Raw genomic sequence first — 7,862 nt, forward strand, 5'->3', positions numbered from 1 at the left:
AAAGATGTAATCCCAGCTACTCCGGAGGCTGAGGCAGGAGAATGGCATGAACCCGGGAGGCGGAGCTTGCAGTGAGCTGAGATCCAGCCACTGCACTCCAGCCTGGGGGACAGAGTGAGACTCCGTCTCAAAAAAAAAGAAAGAAAGGAAAGCAAGCAAAAAAGGAAGCTTCTAATAAACCCAGGGCTACTGCAGAAAGGTAGAATGCCACTTAGGTTCATTGTTGTCTTTTATCATTATTAGTAGTAGTATTATTTTAGTTAGGATAAAATACACCTAACACGAAGTTGACCGTCTTAACCACTGTTACATGTGCAGTTCAGTGGCATTAAGTACATCGACATTGTTGTGCTACTATCACCATCATCCAACTTCACAACTTTTCCATCTTCCCAAACTAAAACTCACTACTCATTAAATAATAATTCCCCATTTCCTTCTCCCTTCAGTCCCTAGAAACCACTGTTCTGGCCGGATGCAGTGGCTCACACCTGTAATCCCAGAAGTTTGGGAGGTCAAGGCAGGTAGATCACCTGAGGTCAGGAGTTCGAGATCAGCCTGGCCAACATGGTGAAACCCTGTCTCTACTAAAAGGACCAAATATTAGCTGGGTGTGGTGGCACGTGCCTGTAATCCCAGCAAGTCAGCAGGCTGAGGCAGGAGAATTGCTTGAACCAGGGAGGCAGAGGTTGCAGTGAGCCAAGATTATGCCACTGCACTCTGGCCTGGGCAACAAGAGCAACACTCCATCAAAAAAAAAGAAGGAAGGAAAGAAAGAAAGAGAGAGAGAGAGGGAGGGAGGGAGGAAGGAAGGAAAGAAAGAGAAACCACTGTTCTATTTCTGTCTGTATGATTTTGACTAAGTGCCTCATGTGAGTGGCATCATACAGTATTTGTCCTCTTGTGACTGCCTTATTTCACGTCTCATAGTGTCCTCAAGGTTGGTCCGCGTCGTAGCATGTGTCAGAATGTCCTTTCTTCTGGAGGCTGAATAATATTCCATTGTGCGTGTCCACCACATTTTGTTTCTCCATTCGTCGTTGATGGACACTCAGGTTGCTTCTACCATATCCTTTAACTTCTGTGCCTTGGTTTCTTTACCTGGAAATGGAGAATCAAGTGGCATAAGGGCTAAGGTTTTGTATAAACACTTAAGCAGTGACCAGATTTAAATGACTGTTTCTGCAGGGTAGGCAGGCAGATAGATATAAATGAGACTTTGAAAGACCACTAGCAAGTCTGGATGTGGTGGCTCACGCCTGGAATCCCAGCACTTTGGGAGTCTGAGGTGGGTGGATCATGAGGTCAGGAGTTCAAGACCAGCGTAGTCAATATGGTGAAGCCCTGTCTCTAAAAATACAAAAATTAGCCGGGCGTGATGGTCCACACCTGTCATCCCAGCTATTCGGGAGGCTGAGGCAGGAGAATCACTTGAACCCAGGAGGCAGAGTTTGCAGTGAGCTGAGATCATACCGCTGCATTCCAGCCTGGGTGATGGAGCAAGACTCTGTCTCAAAGGAAGAAAGAAAAAAAAGAAAGACCACTGGCAAGGATGAAGCGGCAGGAGGGCTTCCTGTGCTTCTGCAGCCATGCTTTTCACAGTGCGATCTATCGCTTCACAGTCACGCATATTCCCGAGCTGCTTCCCAGATCTGCCAAGTCAAAACCCCTGCAGCATGGTGCTCGGGAATCCGCACTTTCAATAATTCATCTTCTAGCGAATTCTAATATATGCTGGAGTCTGAGGACCACTGCCTTTAGAGTTTGGGAGATAGGGCATCTCATCCGGTGGAAAAACACTGGCCAGACAGAGGTAAGTGGAAAAAAAAAAAAAGCCTTTGTCTCAGCGCCACCTTGCCACACTCCGCCTCCCGGTTCTCCCACCTCAGCCTCCCTAGTAGCTGAGACTACAGGTGCACGCCACCATGCCCACCTAATTTTTGTATTTTTAGTACAGACTGGATTTTACCATGTTGGCCAGGATGGTCTCTATCTCTTGACCTCGTGATCTGCCCGCCTCGACCTCCCAAAGTGCTGGGATTATAGGCATGAGCCACTGCACCCAGCCCAATAGATTTAATTTCATAACAAACAGAAGTTATTTGCTTAGCATTTTTGTGTTGTCATGTTTCCTCGTCCTGTTTGTGTTCTCATATTTCATCCATGGAATGGCCTCACCCTTTTGACCCAAATGGGAAGCCTTGTAGTTCCTAATCTCAGGGAAGAAGGAGGGAGCAATTCAGTCTTCTTGAGTGTCAGGAGGCTGCAGATCCCTGGGCTGTCTCGCAGGTCACCCCCTCACCCCCGTCCTGCCCATCCCAGGAGCCGCATGGTCCTGAGAGCCACGGAAGCCTTTTACTTGCTGGTGAACAACAAGAGCCTGGTCAGCACGAGCGTCACCATGGCAGAGATCTACAGAGACTACAAGGATGAGGATGGGTTCGTGTACATGACCTACGCCTCCCAGGAGACGTTTGGCTGCCTGGAGTCAGCAGCCCCCAGGGATGGGAGCAGCCTTGAGGACAGACCCTGCAGTCCTCTCTGGCCCATGTCGGGAAGGATGTGCTCTGACAGACGCGTCAGACGCTGGCAGAAGGGATGGCTCTGCAGTGCTGGCTTTTAAAGGGGCGCAGGGTGGTAAGGATGGCCTAGAGAGGCAGCCTCAGGTAAGGACGCTGAAGCTATTTCCTGCTTGGTTTCTCTTTGTATGCTCTTTCTTGAGAAGACAGGTTTTGATTGCTCTTGGAAATTTTTTAAGTACTAACTTTTTTTTGAGCAAGAAATGGTTAGTTAACCTGTGTGATGGTTTCGTGTGATGAACTGGAGATCTATTTTACTGTCTTCTGTGGTAGATGTGGGCAGGTGCTTGAGGAGTTTGATTTCACCCCCTGCGTGTGGGCAGGAGTCCGGGATACGGCTCTCATCCTCTGGTAGGCTAGAAAAGCTATTTATATGGTGGTTTCAGGGCTGCATTCCAAGGGGGCAAAGTGGAGGGTGCAAGTTATCTTGTGACCTTGGCTCTGGACATGCCCGATACCATTTTTTTTTTTTTTTTTTTGAGATGGAGTCTCACTCTGTTGTCCAGGCTGGAGTGCAGTGATATGATCTCCACTCACTGCAACCTCCACTTTCTGAGTTCAAGCAATTCTTCTGCCTCAGCCTCCCAAATAGCTGGGACTACAGGCACCCGCCACCACACCCAATTTTTTTATATTTTTAATAGAGATGCAGTTTCACCATGTTGGCCAGGCTGGTCTCAAACTCCTGAATTCAAGTGATCCACCTGCCTCAGCTTCCCAAAGTGCTGGGATTACAGGCGTGAGCCACCGCGCCCAGCCAGATACCATTCCTACTACATTCTTTTGTTAAGCCTAGATTCAGGGGGTAGGCAAATAGACATCACCTTTTCAAAGAAAAAACTTCAAAGACTTCGCGGCCCTATTTCATCTAAGCTCATCTCCTAGTAAACACACCTAGCTCTTCCTCCACCAGCCACAACCTACACTTTCTGTGGTCTAGCTCCACCTGTAAAGGCATAAATCCCACGTTCCACCTTCCTTTCCCTGCCTTCTCCCAACCCTCTGCCTCCCTCAGCCAAGGTTGGGGGTGTGGGCAGCCCTGGCCTCCCACCTTCACTCTGCTTCCGGCTGGACTCGGGAGAATGCCCTGTGACTCTCCACCCTCACTGTGTCCCCTGACTCTGTTCCATCGGTAAGTATGGCTGTTCAGGCAGAACTTATTCTGTTCTTATGAGGTGTACAGCGGTTTAGTCCTTACCCTGTGACCCACCTCAACGTCCTCGGAGACCAGAACTCAGAAGGTTTTTGCTTTGGAGTAAGTGTGCGCCCAATGTAGTACTTACCTACACACACACACAGTTTATAGCTGTACACACGTCAGTGTTATGTAGAAAGTGGCATACCATAGATGCACAGTAAAATACACATTTCCAAACTTTATTTCATTCATTAAACAGGTTTGGGCTGGGTACGGTGGCTCATGCCTGTAATCCCAGCACTCTGAGAGGTCGAGGTGGGTGGATCACCTGAGGTAAGGAGTTTGAGACCAGTCTGTCCAGCGTGGTGAAACTCCGTCTCCACTAAAAATACAAAAATTAGCCGGGCGTAGTGGCACATGCCTGTAATCCCATCTGCTTGAGAGGCTGAGGCAGGAGAATCGCTTGAGCCTGGGAGGTGGAGGCTACAGTGAGCCAAGATCGCGCCACTGCACTCCAGCCTGACCGACAGAGTGAGACCCTGTCTCAAAAAAAAAAAAAAGCAGGTTTCTATTGTGTGGTCACAATAGGTGACCAAATCAGCACAATGTGATAAGGGCGTACAGTACCCTAGACAGCACTTAAGGCATCTAACTCAGATTTGAAGTCCAGGAATAACTCCTGAAGGAAGTGACGTCTAAGCAAATATATGGTGAGAAATAATCAGACCAAGAAGACAAGGAAGAATATTCTAGGCACAGCAAACAGGATGGATTGTTTGAAAAGCTATAATAATTTCGGTGTAGCTGGAGCTTTGAGAAGCGAAACAGATAAGGAGCAGTGACATATGAGGCCAGAGGGGCGCAAGGACCTTGAGGCACAGTTAGGAAGAGTGGACTTTATCCTGAGAAGAATGGAAGGGACAGTAAATGCTTCTTTCTGGCGCATATATTGTTAAAGCAAACTAAATATGACCTGAGAAGGACTTCGTACTTTTATATTTGAGTCCTTGTGGATGAACTCTAACCTAGCTTAATAGGCAGACAAGATTAAAAACCTAACCTAGGGCCAGGCTCAGTGGCTCACACCTGTAATCCCCACACTTTGGGAGGCCAAGATGGGTGGATCACTTGAGGTCAGGGGTTCAAGACCAGCTTGACCAACACAGTGAAAACCCGTCTCTACTAAAAAAATGAAAAATTAGCCGGGTGTGGTGGCACACACCTGTAATCCCAGCTACTTGGGAGGCTGAGGCAGGAGAATTGCTTGAACCCAGGAGGTGGAGGTTGCAGTGAGCCAAGATTGCACCATTGTACTCCAGCCTGGGCAACAAGAGCAAAATTCCAACTCAAAAAAAAAAGAAAGAAAGAAAGAAAAAAAAGAAAACCTAACTTAGGAGTATGTAACCTGTAACAATAGCTGAGTCTCAGCCAATCCCAGCAGCCATACTTCAGCCAGTCATAGACTGCTGAGGGTTCAAACTATGTCCAAACAAGGCAAACACTGAGCCGTAACCCAATCCAGCTCTTTCTATACCTCGCTTCTGATTTCTGTACATCATTTCCCTTGTTTTATCTGTAAATCTTCTTCCGCCACGTGGCTGCACTGGAGTCTCTCTGAATCTGCTCTGATTCTGGGGGCTGCCCAATTTGTGAATTGTTCGTTGCTCAACTAAACTCCTTTGAAGTTAACTTGGCTGAAGTTTTTATTTTAATAATATATATTTGCAGTTGGCTGGCAAGGTGGCTCATGCCTGTAATCCCAGTCCTTTGGGAGGACAAGGTGGGTGGATCACTTGAGGTCAGGAGTTTGAGACCAGTTAGGGCAACATGGTGAAACCCTGTCTCTACTAAAAATACAAAAGTAGCCAGGCATGGTGGCAGGTGCCTGTAATCCCAGCTACTTGGGAGGCTGAGGCAGGAGAATCGTTTGAACCTGAGAGGCGGAGGTTGCAGTGAACGAGGTTGTGCCATTGCACTCCAGCCTGGGTGACAAGAGCGAAACTCTGTCCCCCACCAAAAAAAAAAAAACAAACCCAGTATATATTTACAACTGAGGGTGCTGTGGTCTCATCTCCATTGTAGAAAGATCACTCTGCCATTGGAAGTTTTTTATTTCCTTCTTAGAAAGGCCACTGTCTGCACACTACTGAAGATATACGGAAACAGGTCACTGGAAGGTCTTAAGGAAGAGAGAGATAAAAAGAGATTTGCATTCTAGAGCTTTGATGTTCTAGAAGAAGCTTAAGAGAGCATAAAAAGATTAGGAGCTGAGGAGCTGGAGGAGCTTTGGAATGGAGATGAGCCTTCAAGCCTCAGGAGCTCCATGTCCTCCGCGGGATTCACTGGGGGCAGTACTTCAGCCAGTCCCCAAAACTGGACAAGTTTATGGAGACGCTGGACTCTGGCGCTACCCGGGGCCCAGCAGTTCCCTTGTGCCCCACAGCTCAGGTGAAGCCTAGGAGGAAGGCAAAGTGCTGATTGGCTACGGGAAGGGATCCCTATGGCTCCTCCCCCAAATGTGGGATACTGGCTACGGAATGTCCCAATAGTTCAGGCCGGGTGCGGTGGCTCACGCCTGTAATCCGAGCACTTTGGGAGGCCCAGGCGGGTGGATCACTTGGGGTCAGGAGTTCAAGACCAGCCTGGTCAACGTGATGAAACCTCATCTCTACTAAAAATACAAAAATTAGGTGTGGTGGCACACACCTATAATCGCAGCTACTCCAGAGGCTGAGGCAGGAGAATCTCTTGAACCCAGGAAGCAGAGGTTGCAGTGAGCCGAGATCACACCACTGCACTCCAGCTTAGTGACAGAACGAGACTCTGTCTCAAAAACAAAGAATGTCCCAGTAGCGCTATCCTGATTGAGGAGGTTTCCTTCAGAGAAACCTGAAGAACACTGGGGGCCTTTTTTAGATGCTCTCAGTTCAAAAAGACCTCTGTGTGAGGAGCACACGTGTGACCTTTTGGAGTGCCTGGGCACTCTTGTCTGCTACAGAACTACAAATGTTGTTTGGAGACCAGGAGCAGGTGAGTGAGGACAAGACAGAAATGCTTCACGTGAGGCTGCAGGCCTGGGGCTGGGAGGAGGTGAGGATGGTCCAGGAAGCAGTGGTGTAGAGGAGACCCCTGAAAGAGCCGCACGGAGTCACGAGGCAGCGAGGACACAGAAACCACTCTAGGTGCGACAATCAGGGGCATTTAATGGAGGGAATTTGTTATAAGATGTTGAAAAGCTGGAGGAACAAAACAGAAAACGGGGTAGCTGAAAGACAAAAGGGGGTAAAAGAGGGATACCCAGAGATCAGAAAGAGAAAGAAAGAGAGAAAGATTAAGATATGGGCCGGGCATGGTGGTTCATGCCTGTAATCCTAGCACTTTGGGAGGCCGAGGCGGGTGGATCACGACATCAGGAGTTCGAGACCAGCCCGACCAACATGGAGAAACCCCGTCTCTACTAAAAATACAAACAATTAGCCAAGCATGGTGACAGGCGCCTGTAATCCCAGCTACTCAGGAGGCTGAGGCAGGAGAATTAGTTGAACCTGGGAGGCAGAGGTTGCAGTGAGCTGAGATTGCGTCACTGCACTCCAGCCTGGGTGACAGAGCGAGACTCCTTCTCAAAAAAAAAAAAAAAAAAAAAAAAAAAAAAAAAAAAAAAAAAAAAAAAAAAAAAAAAAAAAAAAAAAAAAGATTAAGATATGGAAAAAAGGGTTATAGCCTCCAAGCCAGCATCTATTGTTGCATTTATTTTAGGGAGATCCACAGAAGCTGAAAGTGCTTCTCTCCTTCCGTCCTCTCAAAAGACTGACACCAGGTTGTAAAGGGAATCAAGGAGACGTAGCGTTCTGTGCCCCAGTCCTCTCGGTAATTAACAGCACACAGAAGGGAGCAGAGGAAAAAAACAGGTAAATGAGTGGTACTTTCCCATTTGCTCCAGCTTATGTGTTTTATTGTCACAAAGTATTTAAATATTCTTTTAAGTTCCACTAGACATTAATTTTACTGTCCGATGAAATCAGAATTCATATAGAGCTATCCGTAAGTGCACTGTTTTCTTTATTATTATTATTTTTTGAGATTTGCTGGCAATGAACTCGTTTTTTTCTTTATCTGAAAATGTCTGTATTTACCTTCAATTCTTA

General features: G+C 47.4%; 1 pseudogene; it reads left to right on the forward strand.

The window, feature by feature from the left end:
* LOC105521552 overlaps positions 1-7,862 on the forward strand; it is a 26,315-nt pseudogene that overhangs the window by 8,128 nt on the left and 10,325 nt on the right.

Source organism: Colobus angolensis, unplaced genomic scaffold, assembly GCF_000951035.1.
Source record: "Colobus angolensis palliatus isolate OR3802 unplaced genomic scaffold, Cang.pa_1.0 Scaffold40, whole genome shotgun sequence".
Taxonomy (NCBI): Eukaryota; Metazoa; Chordata; class Mammalia; order Primates; family Cercopithecidae; genus Colobus; species Colobus angolensis.